This window comes from Chamaea fasciata, unplaced genomic scaffold (genome assembly GCF_029207755.1).
Source record: "Chamaea fasciata isolate MVZ Bird 193981 ecotype frontalis unplaced genomic scaffold, bChaFas1.0.hap1 SCAF_1, whole genome shotgun sequence".
Classification (NCBI taxonomy): domain Eukaryota; kingdom Metazoa; phylum Chordata; class Aves; order Passeriformes; family Sylviidae; genus Chamaea; species Chamaea fasciata.
The window spans coordinates 118,545,616-118,563,722 of NW_027094086.1; the positions used below are offsets into that span (position 1 = coordinate 118,545,616).

General features: G+C 38.0%; 1 protein-coding gene across 1 annotated transcript in view; it reads right to left on the minus strand.

The window, feature by feature from the left end:
- Window positions 1–18,107, minus strand: part of CHN2 (chimerin 2) — a 158,978-nt gene that overhangs the window by 93,116 nt on the left and 47,755 nt on the right. The gene's annotated exons all lie outside the window — the stretch shown is intronic.

Here is an 18,107-nt window from a genome sequence, read left to right on the forward strand (position 1 = left end):
TACCAATTTGCAATAATCACCAGTATTTTAAAATAATTAACTGGGCTGGTAACTACATTATTTATTTGTTTTACCCGGTATGATAAACAGATAAATCACTACTAGTTTTCATTCTGGTATCTAACCCCACTAGTGACATTTGAAAATAAGTATCAATGAATAACACACGCTGGTGCTAAAAAGATGCACAGCTCAGGCTGGACTCAGATGCACAGACATGACAGTTCAATGAGGTCAATTACACTTCTTGAACCCACTAGCATATGTAATTGGCATATTTTCCAGAAGCTGAATCAACAAAAACAAAATGGAGAAGACAGAAAAAGGAAAGACTGCAAAACCTGCCGTTACAAACAGGTTACATTATTGTGACAATATTGACTAAAGGGGCACAAAGTGTTGGTGTCTTTTGCTAATGACCACTCCACGGGGAGGTTTCCAGCTCTCTTCAAGAAAGTCAAATGCTGTAACCTACAGATATCCCAGCAGAAGCCAAGCTGGAGCAGAAGGAGCAACATCAGCAACAAAGGGTGGGGTACTGGGCACTAGTTTGGCTCTGAACTGTCAAAACTTTTAAGTTTTGCTGCCAAAACTTTTTAAGCAATTTACCATGGGTATGTCATTAACTTGCCAAAACTGTGCAGGTTAATTAAGGTGTTTGTTATTTACTAAACTTCTACTTAAGTTATGCTAATATAATTCAATTATAGTTGCATAGCCCATGTTCCTTGTCTATTTACATACACACAACTACTTTAAATATATCCCTGCAAAAGTCTGTTTACCAGGAATGTTAATCACTAACTACCATCTGCCACTTTTACCTCTATTGTTTTAGAGGAGGATAAATCTAGCAACAATCACAGTTAGTGTCTGGAATTGCACCCTACAACAATTTGTAGATATATCAATTGGGAAGCCCATTCAGTTTCAGTTTCAACTGAATCCACATCACAACTTCGACAAAGTTCAAAATGCTCCCAGACTGACAGAGTTATACTGTGCTGTGGCAATCCAAGAGTAATTAGCTTGCAAGTTCATTATGCAGAAGACTTACTTTAAATTATACGAGGCTATTCATGAGACGAATGAAATTTATTCATAAAAGAACTAATTTTTTCTCTTCTCAAATTATAATGTCTTCCCAAAGTATTATGTCACTCTTTTTTCCCTTATACAACTATTGCCTCACATATAGTTTACTGTAACACCGTAATACTGTGTATTAAATTATTCAGTCAATACTTCTGTGCTACTGCAAGAGAATTTCTGAATTTTTTTCTTCACTGAGTATATTTTTGCAATAGAAGAAACACTGAGATAATGAAACTATCTTATTATCTATGCTTGTGACTTCAGATAAGGAAGTAAGAGGGGAGAAACAATGAAAAACCAATGAGTATCAGTTGTTGCAAATTAATTAAAAATTGCACACTAAATTCAATAGTGAAAGCTGAGGTACAAGCGGCCATAAAGTGCTTCATTAGCGGGAGATGGACTGATGGTGAGGAAACACTGCAGCCAAGATGGAGAATCGTCCAGGGGATAAATCATAAAACAAAGTTCCCAGTGATTGCATTTGATTTGTCACAGTTTTGAATCTGTCTGCCCCAGAAAGCATGGTCAGAACCATTCCTCAATAGCTAAAATAATTCTAAAAGGCAGCACACTCTGAGGAAACCCACGTGTCACCAGCTCCACATTCACCATTACAAGGTACTGCTACATCCTCTGTGATCCCTCCAGTTGAAAGCATGCCCCTAAATCACAGGGAACAAAATGCCATATTGATAGTACTAATAGAGTTCATTGTCAATCTATCGTGCATTTGATGGCATCTATTTGTAGGGAAATAAAGTATAATTAGATTAAATACAACTTGGAGACAAGGATCATGGTTGAGGATCAGGGACAGGTCTAATGGAACCCAGATAGAAGCCTCTTCCTTCCTGTGTGGCAAGAGGCTGCTGGACCCCTGTATAGACAACTCTTATCCTTGTATGGTAAAGTCTTAGCACTCCCATCCTGGTTGACTAGATTAGACTGAACTTCAACCATTCTAAAGTCAGAGGCCAAAAGAGGCTAATCCTGCTTGAGCAGATTCAGTAACTACTATTTGCCCTTTTTGAAATTTTTGTTCTTCTGTATTTTGTTATTCCTCTCTATTACACAGCAGCTTTACTCATTAAATTGTGCTCCACTCTCCATCACTAGATTTTAAACAGCAGTTCTGGCTCACAGAAGTTACCAATACAAGTTTGGGTTGTTGGCTCAGTTACTATAGGACACCTCAACTCATAGCTTGTGCCTTCAGTTCTGCACATGGCAATGGTCTCAGCAAGGACTACAGACCTCAGCTTTGAGCCACTTAGCAAAAATAAGTCAACCATTTAATCAACCAGACTTGGCACAAATGACAAATGCCCTGCATTGATGTCTCATGAAATATCCCTCATGAACTTTGATTGTAACGACTAGCAAAACTGTGACTGGCAGCATGGGGAAAAGAGTTGACTGAGATACTCTCAGGTGATAAGACAGGGTCTTTCCTATTGCTCTTTTCTCAAAAGGTTCATATTTTCTACAGTGACTTCTTGTCATTTCAAAAATGTGCCCGCTAAGGTTGAAAGCAGTTGTCAAAGGAGAAACTCAGATCACAAGATGAATAACAGCTCTGAAAAACCCAACAAAATATCCCAAGGTCATACTTTTTTGAATGTCAGCATAAGAAAGACTCACTGTAAAAGAATTACAGACCGTCCAGTTAAGGTATTTTAAAAGTTCTTTTAAGTCTTCTCAAAGCTGTACCATAAATGACCTCGGTAAAACCAGAAAACCCTGGACCACTTACTGCAAAGACTAGAACTGGCAAAAAAGCATGAGAGACTTCCACAAATAATATTACAGGCAATACTATTAACTAAAAACTTTGAAACACACTGGCTGAGAAAGTATTTATTAAACCTAAAAAAGTACTAGAAGTCAGTTGTATGCTAAACAGAAGGGCAAAAGGAATGAAGAATGCTGACCCTTGAGGAATATTACAGCTATGAGAAGGTTTCTCATAATGCAAAATTGACAAAAAAAGATATTGGAGAAAACTGTCACACCAAAAAATGATACTTGGAACTGGAAAACGAGAGTAAAGAAAAAAAAAGGTTATTTCTTCACTGTATTTGCTTTACTCTTCACAGAGCAGAGAGGATGAAAAGGATCTTAGAAAAAAATACTTTTCTAAAGCTGATGGAGCACTTAAAGCTGAGTAAGTGTAGAAAGACCACAGTAAAGGGAGGACTGAAAAGGTGGCAAAGCTTTAAGCAGACAGATGAAAAGTAAAACTACGTAAGATTTTTTTTTTTCAAAGAAAAATGAAGACAGAATACAGTATTACTGCCAATAGTGGGCAGTAAAGGGTTAATACATTACTCAGAGCCATTCTTAAGCAATTTCTGAGAAACGATCCTACATTAAGTTTATAGTAAGTAAAGTTACCCGTGGACTTCAACCCTTGCTCTTCACTGGGCCTGGCCCTGTACCAAAGTGACAGCTTTCTGGATGTAGTTGTGAAAGACACAGGAATGACAGAACTGCTTTTCACTACTTCCTTGTACTTTGTGAAAATGATGTTGTAATGCCAACACGTGTGGGTTTGTGCTACCAGCACCGGGACTGACTTGGCTAAAGCAGATCTAATAAGAAACTAAGTTCAAAGTGATTCTTCTGACTGTCAAGACTGGTAATCCATCAAAAAGAATAAACTCTGTTTTACAGGAAAGCCCACAAATTACACCACATTTCTGACTTATAAGTGGCATTTTTTAGCATAAGGAGAACAGTAACAAATATCCATATTGTAGCTATATGCCATGCCCAGTTCTAGATATGCTAAAACGTATTAGTGATTCCCATGACAGTAAAGAGTTAAGCAGACTAGCAGCAGGACAGGTAACAAAGAGGAACTGTCATTATTTGCTGATTTCTTATGGTGTCTATGAAAAAAGAGTAAAGATTTTCTCTTTTTTGGCCTTTGTCCTTACTAAAGGATTATAAAAAATTATTTTGTAGTTCATCTTGGAAGAACTGCCTCAGCCTGGATTCTCTGCCACCATTGTCTGAATTTTGGACTTCCTTCCCAGTAACAACTAATTTTAAAACTATGACCTGTATGTGCAAAGAAAGATACTTGTGTGTGAGGAAAAGCCGATCTGGAAGCCACTGGTTTACTGGCAGTGTGCAGATAAATGATTCACCGGATGAACAAGTCTAGTTACTAATTTTTTTAATCATTTATTGTTATTTTAGGACCAAGACTAAAAATTATGAGTATTTTAATGCCCTTTGTGTATTTCCTTTAAAGAGTTTTTTTCACAGGTTTACCATGTACACTTTCATATTTATTGCTTTGTTTCCAAAACATTAAGTTAGCATGTATTATTAAATACATTTTTCTTACTTTTATATATGTAATTATATATAGAAGAGAAAACTGCTCAGTAAGAGCTTCTGTGAAAGATAAACAGCATTTGCACACTTTATGGACATGGGGTTTTTAAAATATTTTTCTTAATACAGACAGAATTTTATTATTTAATTTACTATAATGTGGATGGCCATCACAGAGCCACAGAATGGTTGGGGTTGGAAGGCACCTGTGGAGGTCATGTGATCCAAACCCCCTTCGCAAGCACGGCCACCTATAACCATGTGCAGACAACTCTTGAGCATCTCCAAGGATGGAGACACCACAACCCCACTGGGCAACCTGTGCCAGTGCTTGGTCATGCTCACAGTGAAGAGGTGTTTCCTGATGTTCTGACAGAGCCTCCTGTGTTTCATTTTTCTGCCCATTACCACTGATAATGCCACTGTGCACCACTGAAAAGAGCTGGCTTTGTTCTCTTTGCACCCTCACTCCAGATATTTATACACTTTCATCAGATTCCCCTGAGCCTTCTCTTCTTCAGGCTGAACAGTCCCAGCTCACTCAGCCTTTTCTGATAGGAGAGATCCTCCAGCCCTGCAATGCCTTTGCAGCCCTTTATAAGAATTTCTCCAACATGGCCATAGCTCTTTCACACTGGGGAACCCAGCACTGGGCTCAGCAACCCAGTTGTGGCCTCATCAGCACTGAGCAGAGAGGAACAATCACGTCTCCTCTGACCTGCTGGCAATGCTGCTCCTAATTGCAGCCCAGGAACCACCAGCCACCTTCAAGGGAAGGATACATTGCTGGCTCATTTTGAGCTTGGGGTCCACCAGAAGCCCCAGGTCCTTTTCTGCCAAGCAGTTCTCCAGGTGGGTGGCTCTTGGCATACACTGGTGGATGGAGACTAAAGTGAAAGAATAATAAGGGGGCTTTAGGGGGCATCAGTTATTTTTCTGACACATAAAACATACATCCATTCTTTAGTTTCCACTCTGTGATTAAAAAAACAGCAATTACAGAAGCTCATTTTCTCTTTATCTGATCCCCTACAGGCTAATCTTGTCCTTGTGAAGGGCTGGTTTAACTTATTTTGCCCTCTCAACAATTAATATATACACATACACAACTATGTCACTTTGCAGCCATTTTGCAAACTACTTTAATTTGGCACATTTTTCTATGTTTGATGGCACTCATTTGGCATATACTTTGGACATCATGATGATTTCTATTACACATGGTAGCTACCCTTACAGGCACATCTGACCACACTAAGAAAGATTATTCTTATTTTTAAAGTTGCAAATAATCATATTGTCAAATAAGTCCCCCAGTCTAACTCCTGAAAAGTCACTGCTACTGTGAAGAGTAAAATTAACTCTTTTGCAGTTAATAATTAGCAATAGAGCTGTTGAAATGTTTCAGCATGTCAAAAACTCTTTTTAATGTTTCATTCAGAACGAATAGTTCCCCATGGAGGAGTGAGCAGTTGCCAGTTTTATCACTGAACTTTCTCATCACAAGTACAGGGACAGTTAAAATATGGAATGAGACTTCAGTTCTTGTCTTAATGAGGCACTTTAGCTTTCAGCATAAGGTACAGAAATGATCAAACTGTTTACTTGCAACACAGTATATAATTGGCATATTAATTCAGATGATGGGAGCTTCCCACTGTGCTGTTCTCTCCTAAAAAAAATATTAAAAATCAGCAATAGCGTGTAATTTAGATGTCAGAGAAAGCTCACAAAAGGGGTGGAGTTCTCTCTCACACAGCAATTAGACTGAATCAGTAAGCTTTTAATAACCACAATATAAATTGACAGCTATTTTCTATCTTTTCCTTTCGCCTACCACAAACTTGCTATTAGAAAGCTCTGAAGGTAGCTCATTTAGCCAGTTCTACCAATCAGGGTCATTCCAAATTTATGTGATCCCTCCTGCTTTTGCCTCAGATTTCAAAATTGTATCTTTCCACTAATAGACAGGTAGTCAGTCCCTGGTTACTTTTGTTTAATGCTTGTGTTTATTTTACTAAAATGCAGTCAAAAGATCATGCAAACAGGTAAACTTAATAATTTAGAAGAGTTACCAAGTATCAAATAAAATATGAGTTTGAAGTAAGCGAGTTATTAGGGGCATACTCCAACAGATCACAGGAAATTTGAATTTTTTTAATCCACAGAAAACTTGTAGAACAAAATTATAAGGAGCTATGTTCTGTAGTTGGCAAGTGGTGTTCAGCCAGCTATGACCATTAGATTGGAGCAATAGCCCATTAATTAAATAATCTGCCTCTCTATTCTAATACAGATTTAAAGATAATTAAAAGCATTGAAAGTATAACTTTAAATTTGGAAACAGAGAAAGAATAATCAGAATTCTCAATAGGAATAGTAGAAGTGGAAAAGGGAAGGGTATCTGTACAGTTCTAGTTTTCAAACTCTCTTTAAGAGTCTAGTCTTTCTAAGGGCCCAAGAAATAGAATTAAACAAGCTTTTCCAGAGTGCAAATCCAAGAAGCTGACAGGGATGTAAGTAAGCTGATAAAAATATTCCGAATGCTTTAAATATTTCTTCAGAAATATGCAAGATTTAAGAGTGCAGAGGAGTAATCACACTACCTAATCTTAGATAGGTAGGTCCTTTGAAATGCTGAATCACACTGAATCTATTGCCCCTGGATGGCATTTAAGAACCTCCATAATCTAAGTGTTCTGAACAGTTGTTTTGTTCCCAGAGCAATAATGAAGAATTTCCTTACACAGATTATTAAAGATTTGTGTCTAAAAACTAGAAAGGTAGACAATGAAAAAATCATCAAAAATATTTGCATCCTTCATTGACAAAAAAGCTGTTGTAGTTATTAGCTGCCATTAAATTTAATCTGGTCCCTAAAAATTACACCCAAATGATTGTTACCATTCTAGTTTTAATACTAAGGCCAGTATAATTAAAATCTAACAGCTATTTTCACCTTTTCACGTTTTAAACCTATAAACCAGAGGCATCAAGGCATTAAAATGGGACCATCAGAGCTCTGCCTGACTGAGAGATTGGACATATTTTTAGGAATAAACCCATCACATAGGTTAAATCACATCACATTAGCAGACCTCCTATCTTACACCGATATTCTCTAGCTTCTAACTAATGACCAGTTAGTTCCTGGCTGAAAATCAAAACCAGATAATCAGCTGGCATATCTAAGCATAGTTTTGCTGCAGAAATTTTATCACTGTACAGGATACGGCAACGTATTTCCAGTCATTTACCTACTGCATCCTAAAACTCACCCCCCACAACCTTCCAGCCAATGATCCCTGGACCCAGCAAAGCAGTTCAGGCATGGTAGGAAAGAGCATGTGACAGAAATAACTACAAGAATGCCAAAAAACGGTCACCATGAAGTATTTGAATTAGAGCATTTATGTTGAAGTATTGCCAGCACATTCCTAGTTCCAGAAGTTCACTCATAACTTGACATGATACCTCTTTATCTGGCTTATCAAAGGAGCCAGCACATTCCCTGAAAACTTATTAACCTTTAGCAAAGTCCAAATCATTGCTTTTGGTAACTCTGTTATTTTTGACATGAGTCATTCTATCATCTTTCTGATGTGCAAGTGTTTGTCTGTTCAAGGATGTGAAGTGGTCCTAGTCCTGCAGTTGACTGTGGAGGCTGTTCACCAGCTTTTAGTGATCATCCCCATCTGCTCCATGCAGCTCTCCACTTGCCCCTCTCTGGATACAAAAATATAAGTATTTCTAATGACTGAAACTGCATACTCAGAATGAAATGGAAATCCAGTAATTTGTCTCACTCAGCAAAGCCACGGGAACCAGAATTTACACTGGTAGCTTCCAAAAACCACAAAATGTCTTCTATTCATCTTAGGGGCTATGCATATCCCAGGGACCATAATGAACTCTGTGGCCCAAACACACCTTCAAGCCTTGGACATCAGAGATGAGAACTATCCTGTCATTCAGAGCAGGCATAATGATCTGCAGAAGAATAAAAGCTTAGCAAATAATTAGATTTTACTTTGTCTCGCTTTACAGGTCCTGTAGTATTTGTGTCTATACATTAAAACATGAAAAACAGGAAAAACACCACCCACCTGCAAAGCATATTTATCATTACCACAGCTCTTGGATAAAACTTGGAATAAATGGGACTCCTAGGATAAGAAGCAACACTGTACCTATATAATTCCCCTGTTAGAAAAATGTGACAGTATTAATCACATTCTTTGGTGGGCAGTTTTATGTAAGTGTATCAGCTATGTTCAAGGACAATTGAATTATTATTTTATGTGAAGTTAGTCTCTGAATCTTCAATTTATCTCTTCTAAGAAAATAGTTTGGACTAAGGCCAGCTGTTACTGAGGCATCCACCTTCTCATCAAGCATGTTGTGCAGTTGGACAAACACTTCACAGGTGTGTTCTATTCTATCATCACCCATCATTTAACTGCTCTCCCACTACAGATGTTCCTGCTCTTACTACTTTGGATTTAAATACTAGAGAAATGTTGACCTTCTTAGAATTCAGTTCCATGATAGGATGTTTATGCTGACAAGAATCGTATGTCTCAGAAAGATCCATGTAACTACACCTTCTTCTCTGCAATTTTAGCCATAAAGTTATTACTACCAGTATTTAAAATACTATCATGGATTATTTGCCCTCAGAAGAATATGGTTTATGTATTGTTTCCTTACTTAGGAGGAATTTTAATTGCCTTGTGGAAGTCTATAATTCTTCCAAGAGCTTTTTACTACAGCCTGTCACTTCGACAGTTGATAATGAGTTCTTACAGTATAATATATTTACAAAATACCTTGCATGAAACACTGTAAAATTTAAAATACACCTTGGTCTTCCACAAGTTTTATCAAACTAACCAACAGGTCTGCACAAAACGTCCTGATGCCTGGGCAGAGGTGAGACAATTCCTCTTTGGCAACCTGCAATGTTGGCAGCGTTTTCCCCAGGGAAAATTTGGCCAATGGCATGTCTGATGAGGCCAACCCCATGTCTCTCTAGCATTTCCATTGTTAAATTAAAACAATTCCAAACTGGTGCTCATGGGAATACTGTATGAATGTCTCCAGTGGCATCGAGTGAGAGGACAGAATTCACCCACAATGTAAAAAGGAAGGTGTAACTGCAGCCTGAATAATGCCCCAGTTTCCTATTTTGCAAATTTGAAAGATGCAGACAGCACTAGAACACCATATTCAAGCATCTTAGAACACATGAAATTTCTTTACATGCTATAAGTAAATCAAATGGGGTAGAAGGAGTAATTCCTATATAAAAATGGATTTTGCTTCTGTGTAATCAGAGATAGGCTGGTTATTTTTACATAAATAAATTACAAAGGAAGGACAAAGGACAATTTTTCTCAGTAACTTTTCTGGAATTGTTCTTCACCCGTGTAAAAATAGCAAATAAAATTTGTTTCTTACCCCACTTATCTTACAGAAAGGCTCAGAAGATGGTAAAGCTAGTGCTTAAAAGCACATCCATCATGCCTTCGATCATAAAATCAGTCAGTAAGGAAAAAAATACCCTCTTCTATCCTGTTATTTTTAAAGATACACCCAATTGCCACAATTTTGACCAAACCCTCTAACTCATCCGCCTGAAACACTTTATGTAAGGACAATTAATTATGAATAATGTTTTGGCACAACAATATTTAATATATCTCATTGCAAAGGCTCAGGGAAAAGAAGCAATAGTCATCAAAAGTTTTGCAAATGTATTTGCCTTAAGCTTCTATCAGGTAAATAAAAAATATTCAATACAATACCATTAAGCAAGTACAAAATATCCTCTTTTATTTTTTTCCTGTGGGCCGAAATCAGCAGCTGATCTCTATGATCCAGCACAGTCTTCCCTTTAAACAGCAAGTGAGTCAGAATTCCTTAAATGCCATAGCAAAACCACAGCCTTGACGATGAAACCTGGCCAAATGCAAGGCAGAATTACAGAAGCTGTTTTGTCTTTCTGCCCAAACTCTCAGGGCTCACATGGAGGTACCAGTACTCTGGCAGATCAATACCTATGGACACAAAGAAGATGCTTCATCAGTTGTTTCCCAGTAATGAAACCAAGGAGAGCTTTGTTCTTCTGATAACATACTGATCTTCATCCAAGCAAGATTCATGTTCAAGCATTTCATTACTCCCGAAGGACAAGCGTGTGTCTACATGCTCAGATACTCAAAACTGACTAATGTTTCTCAGGAGCACAGAGGGGAGAACAAACAAAATTCAAGCCTTTCCTTTGGAAAGATCTGGCAAATGTCCAAAGCAAAATGATGCCATTTTCTAAAACTAAGGGAAGGGCTGGTGCTGAGCAAGAATTGCAAGTCTTAGTAGCAGCCACCGCTCTGCAGTTCTGCTCTCATCCTGGGAGACACAAAAGCTGGATAAAAAGATGAGCTAATACACTCATGTCCAACATCACCAGAGCTAGGATGGGTGTTTCATCTTGGAAATACACCAATACATGAGTATCTTTTTCAAAAAAGTTTTTCCTGCTTTTCCTGAATGTTCATTTTATCATACAGGAAAGCCTGTCAGAGCTTGTCAGATCATTCTACTAGCAAAACCTCCCAAAATACAGATTGCCTGGAGAGCCCAGAGGATAAGGTTGCTGGTAGTCTGTGAATGTATTGGCAACATCAGTTGTAACTAATGACTGAGACAGTGTGCTGCCCAAAAACTCACTCCAAAGGAAGCTGAGATTTTGCCAGGTTTTTTGCTTAATTTCATCAACATTATTTGGTGCTCACAAGGGAGATAGTGAGCAACTGTGTCAGTTTTGTGCACGGAGAACTATAAAAATATTCAACACCCGTAAAATATACATTTATTTTAAACTTTTACTTCTTGTTCTTATTATTTTCAAGGATAGTTAAAGGTATACCAATCTGAGCAAGTAAATATGCCTGCTTATGACAGCAGAAAATAGACCTGAATATTAAAAAGAAACACATCTCAAGAGGCAAGGGCAGTGAGACTTAAATCCAATTTGCAAGATAAAAGCTAACCAGACCACTTACGATTGCCATCTGATAGCATTCACTATTGCTTGAAATTCATTAATAGGCTAGGTAATGTAAGTACAGTGCATGTATACAAATTTAATTCTATTAATTTCTACATTAGAAACATCTAGTGAAAGTGGAGGAGAATAATTATAAGGCAGTCTTACCAATCTGTGAAAAAGGCATAGGAAAACCAGTCTAAACCTCAGAAGAATAATTATCCTATGAGACTTCCACTTCTTGGGAGTGCCCATTATTGTGCCAGGGGAACATAAAACTGACAGCTATTCAGAAAGACCTCCAGAGCAATTTTGGCCTAGTTCTACTGCTTATCCTACCTTGTCATCTTTTTAGGATATCTACAAGCTTCCAGCTAACTTACCAATATTGTATTTTATTTTTACAAGCCAGCAATAAATGCTTCTTTTATAGCATATACTTTGCTTAATAGTGTAAATGTTGGAAAAATGCTTATGCATCTTAAATAAAAGGTCATTCAAATTTAAACAGCTTTATAGAGTAATAATATTTCATTTAGATCTGCCTACTAACTGCTGATTGCTTAGTCAGATTAGGTGGAACTCTAAATGAAAGAGAAGCAAAGCATTTTATTATCATTAAATATTCCCATTATGGCAGCATTTGGAACCCAAAATCAGGTTTGGTGTTACGTCCAACTGCTAACAAGTACAGTTTAAAAATAAAACACAGCAATTGCTGACCTAAAAGTGCTTGTGATTATAGTGTGTGGCAAGCATCCAACAGATAAAAGGAAAAGAGATGGAAAAGGAATAGAGTAACAGGAGTGCTATCCACGTCAGCCATAAGTACCAGTCATAGCATCCTCCCCTAACTATTAAGAGAGTAGTTTCATCTGAATGTAATGAAAAGATAACTAGAAAACAGAAGAAGATGTTGGTAAAAAAAATGAATTAAGCAGCACAGTGCATCACATAAATACACTGGCAATAACTTAGGATAAGCTGATTTATTATTACATGAGAGAGGTTTGCTCATAAATGTTAAGAAAAATGGTGGAGATTTAGTTTCTTCTGAGAGCACAAGGAAAACCAACCTCAATACATTTATGTTACCTTTTTATAGAAGTGACACATCACATAAATAATAGAATTATTTTGGATCAAGGTTTTATAATAACCTATTTCTACAGAAGAGTGAATTATTCCAAAGAAAACTGCAGCTCACCCTGGGCATATCCCTCCCTGCTTAAGCTGCAACGGAGAACAGCAGCCGACTTCATTGTATTTTCAAAGACATGCCTATAGCCTATTGCTCAGCAGTTTGATTTCAGTGCATCATTTCATCCGATGCCAGTCAATTTACTTACACTGCTGCTGCGCAATGTGTGGTCCAGGGTCCCTGAATGGTAAACATTTTTGACTGATAAATGCTTCTTTTCTGAACCTAATTCATTCATAAGAACCACATTTCATCCCAGCTTCTCACTCATTAGGGTCCAAGCCTCAGTCCCTGGCGGAATGAGGAGGCCAGATTTGAGAGCAGTCATGTATATCTGATGAGGTCCACGAGGAACCCGATTGGTGCCATTAGACAGTGAAATTCAGGAGAATGCCAAGTCCTGCCGCAGGCAATTTACGATGACATAACCCTTGGATAGGAGGAGATGTGAAATGTGAGTTTCCATCAAGCAACCCAGTGGTTGTGCACAAAAGGACTGGAAGAATATTAACATGAGGTGGTTCTTCATGATCATTAGCTGCAAATCACGCATCCCCAAGAAATGCACTGCAGGCACTCCTAATACAGCAGGAGAGCCTTGTACAAATGCTAGTGTCCAAACACTCACTTGAAAATGCTTCAATGTTTTTATAACAGGAGAAACGACTGATTAAGTGCCAAAATGGTTGATACCATCTCTGAAGAAAGGCTTTGCAGCTCTTAGGATTTCTCTTAAAACAGTTTCAACTTTAAGTTGCAATGTCCTTCAAAGTACAAGTGTCTTTTTGTACTGGTTCCAACAAGGATTTCAGAGCTGAGCCCTGACTGCTCCTGCTGTTCTACAGAAGTGTTATTTTCTGCATATCCTAGACTGGTGCACTATATTCCTGCACTATTTATTCTGCATCTCAGTTATGACATTTATTGTGTTCTGGACAACAGGTAACAAATCCTTGCATGGTTTACTTAAAAAGTGCCAAAAAATATGTATTAGCTTAAAATCTATCAAAAAATGAGCTTAGGTGGGAATAAAGTAGCATAATTAGTACTGAAGAAACATCTCCTAAGAGAGAAAAAATGAATGCAACCTACAACTGAGACCTCCATGATGTTTCAACTCAATAAAAAAATTTATGTAAGAGATTGCCAAACTTTGATTTATAAAACTTACAACTGCTCCATTGATTTCAGTAGGGTGAGAATGATTTATTTCAGCCAAAGAGCTGACCAGAGTTATATATAGGCATTGTGAGTTTAGAAATGCCAGTGGTCACGGTGTTAAACTGCAGATGGTTCTCATGCTCTTTTGGTAAACTCAGTACCAGTGACTGCAATATATTCTACTTACCTTTACCAATTACAATAATTGTATTCATGCACTATATAATGCTAACCAGAGCCTGCCACTCACATTACCCCTTACAGTCCAGGGCTCTTGCCACTGAAAGGGCACTTGATCTTTGCATGTCCAGGTCCACTGATGTACTCTCCCATGACAGAATTTGCATGGACTGCTAAAGCAGTAAAGATTAAAAGCACCTATGGAACTACAGCAGTCTATTCATCAAACTACACACTGGACGAATACAGATTCCACCAATCACTGAAAGAAGTGTCCAGCCTGATGGAAAAAACCCCGAACAATTATTGAAAACCTCTTTAAAAGCTAACCTTAAAACGACTACAACCCCAAAATAGAAGCAGTATCAAACACTTTTTGATTCAAATCCACTTTAAGTTCAATTCCTTCATCCTTAAATATTGGCAAGATAACCTTATTTTACAACAGAAAGCTGAATCTTTACCTATAATCAAAGTAAAAAGCAGCACACCTGACCAAACACCAGTGCTGTACAATCAGATCCTGAAATGGATGTGTTTGCAATGATTATCCTAATGTAGATCAAAAAGTTTATTAACATCCAACTTTTTTTTTTTTTTCTGAATACGCTCATATACATTTACCAGCATATACAGACATAGATTTTTCTACCAAACATACTTACTATTATTTGGTCTTTATTTTTACACTTATGATCATTCTACTACATCCCTCTCACGTGCTCACTACAACTCTTTTGATCCCTTATAGTTTCACTGGATTTTTCATAATATATGAGTCACTAAGTTTTCTTCCCTCTTTGCACTGACTTCCAAAATAAATTTTATAGTTTCACCGATTTTTTATTCAGAGTTTCATGGGTTCAGCTAGACAAAAGACAAACCAGTGACAGAGTTCAGGGATATAAGAAGAAGGAACACCCTGACATCTAGAAATTATGAAGAATGGTTTGCAATTGAAGGACAGTACTCAATCTTCCGACACTGAGTTCAATTTCTAACTCTTCCAAATGCTCCCTGTGTTATGCTCCATAGATAAAAGAGAGAGAAAAACTTCCTCTCTCAACTTTCTGGGGAAAGGAGTCACCTTACCCCAAGTCTTGTGCAGCAGCAGAATCCCTGTTCAAATCTGGCCTTTAGACATCAACACAAAATGAGCCATTAATACATCAGCTGCCTCAAATAACAGGACACATTTCAAAAACAAGCAGCTCTCTACAGCAGAAAAAGAGAAGGAGAGGAAGACTGAAGTAAACAAATCCAATCTTCAATGCAAAGTTCAGCAGATTGGATATTTCTAATCTGACAAAAATAACCCTGTGGTGCTGCAGTGCACAAATCAGTGCACAGAAATCTGTGGCAGCAGTTGAGAGCATCATTGAAGCGGGGCACAGGGAAGGAAACTGCTGTTGTATTATGAATCAAAATGTGTCTCAGGAGCTTTCATTCAGCATTCCTGAACAGAGATGTCCATAGCAGTCAGCAGAAGCTGGATTCCCTTCCTCCACTCTGGTTTTATCTGCGACTCTGTCATGGTAGAGGAAGTAAGAATCTGAGGGTGTGGGTGTGGAAGGAAATCAAGAAGGAGCTTGAGCTGGGATAGTTTTCCTCCTTAGTAGCTTGTACAGTGGTGTTTTGGATTTAGGATGAGAATAATGTTGATTATACCCTGATGTCCAAAACTGGCCAAAGGGGTATTTCCCACACAGAGTATCATGCTCGGTATGTAAACTGGGGGAAACTGGCAAGGAGCTGCCAATGACTGGTGGCACATTCCAAGAAGTGATGACTTTACACCTGCCCCAAGCACAGCAGGAGGGTGAGCAGGAGAGAAGGAAAGCAGCTAAGAAAATCACCTGCCTTAATTCCCTGCCCTCACTGTGTCCCTGTGAGAGGAGCTGCCTGTCTGTGTGGACTGGCAATGTGCGGTGCAGAAGAATCTGCTGGATCACACCTGCATCTACCAGCTACCCTCTAACAAGTGCTTTGATGTGGTTTTGGCTTTCTTGTACAACTTGTTCTGGACAAAAAGAGCAGGTCAGGTTAGACAAACCTGCTGCTGAATACTTATCTTGGCAATTCTTTATTTCTTTATTTTAGTACCACAATGGGCCTTGGTGGGCACCACTGCCTTTTGGGCTCATCCCACAAGTGCTTTTGCATGCTGGACTGGTCCCATCTCAGCCTCTCCTTCTGAGGGCCTTCAGTTCTGACTGCTGAGGTGAGTACTTTCAGCCAGCAGCTTCACTACATCAAACAATTACTATCACTCTCAGCACTCTTTTCATTAGCCAAACATTTCTCTACACTCTTTTATGCTGAAACCACCACTTCTACTTAATAGAACAGCAATTAACTTGAAATACTTGGCTTTTTACTGCAATGCATCACTCTTTCCCAGTCTGATATGCTAATAAAAATTGTATGCTAACATAATGTATAAAATATCATCTCTGATTTTAAACTAAACCAAAATTTATCGGCTCCAGCAGTGCAATACTGATCTACCCAATGAATATTAATGTAATAACTTAGCTAGCAGATTCTTATGACATCAGGGAACTAAATCAGAATGGAGCAGACTGTACAATGCACTGAAGAAAATCTCAGTTTTTCTGTTTCAATAGAATTTCAAATCTACTCAAACCTGAATGCTGCTCCAGACTGAACAGTAAAGTTGAAATGATAAGGTATTTTTTGCTACCCGTCAGCTCTCATACCCCATAAAATATGCCATTGACCCCACAGTAAACAAACTAATTGGCAATCTTGCGAACAACAGTCCCAAGTTCTTTTATTTCTTCTAAGGCATCATTAGCAATTGCAGGATGCTGGCAGGATGAACTGTATTCTCAGTTATATCTCTACAACCCACCTCTCTCCTGCTTATGTTCTTAGTCCTTATCCACTTCCACTGAAAATGCAAATCCTTGCAATTATGACTGTAGGGATAATGGTACAACATTACTGCAGTAAAAGTGCCCATTTACCTCACCAGTGCTTAAACTCCAAGCCTCACATTGGCATGGATAAATATAAATTAACTGCAATGTTTAAATGCTTAGCCTAATATTGAGCAACCACCACCCAAAACCAAGACAGCAAACAACACTGCTAAACTCCATAAGGAGTTACACCCATCCATTTCATCTGAAAAAGGAAGCTGATGCAATGCAAGATGACATGAGAAAGTGATGATTGATTTAGTTCCTCATGAATAACAAAGTACTCCCTAACTCCACAAAGGAGCAGATAAGTGCAGGAAGTAACTGAGGTACTGAGACAAAAGTTACCAGCAAACAAAAACCAAAAAATCCTCCCACTCCCCCCACCAAAAATCCTCTAGGTATGTTAGAACAGACAGAATTATCCAGAGAAAAAGCTAAATCTCAAACAGCTGTATAGCTCAGGTGTCTCTTCTGATTTCAAGTGGTGCACTTTTTTTTCTGTTCACACTGGACATGTTCTACCTTACCCACTTCTAAAACTTATTGTTATATATCCAATTCCAACTCTATTCATTATTCATTTACTGATTTGGAATTTCATTTTGCAAACAAGCTGTTATTGAAAATCTTTCAAGAAGTGTCTCTTGTGACCTTTGAGATGTCTTCTTAAAAGAAACATAATTCTGAAACACAATTGTGCAGCAGACCTTGCACACTGATGTCTCATTGAGTAAACTTAATTAAGGTAAAAGTCAACTGCTCTTTTGTTACTTTGATACTAGAAAAGAGCCCAGGAATAAGCCATTTCAGCTTGAATAAGAAATACAATTAGTGAAATAGTGGATATTTGAGCTGCCATTAATGCATTAGAAAACACATCCACTCAAAGTTTGACCTGAAAAGCTTTCACAACATTATTTATCTATCCATCCTATTGACAAATTGTAGTTACCAGTAAAATGTACTAGAAAACACATTCACTCAAACTAAATATGTATAAGAGAAAGTTTAAAGTATAAAGATGTAAAAGTCATGAGAACAAAGAGGTGGCAACACTAAGGCAAGACAAACTGCCTGTCTCAGCTGACACAGTTTCCAAAGAATGTGAGAGCAGGACAATCAAACT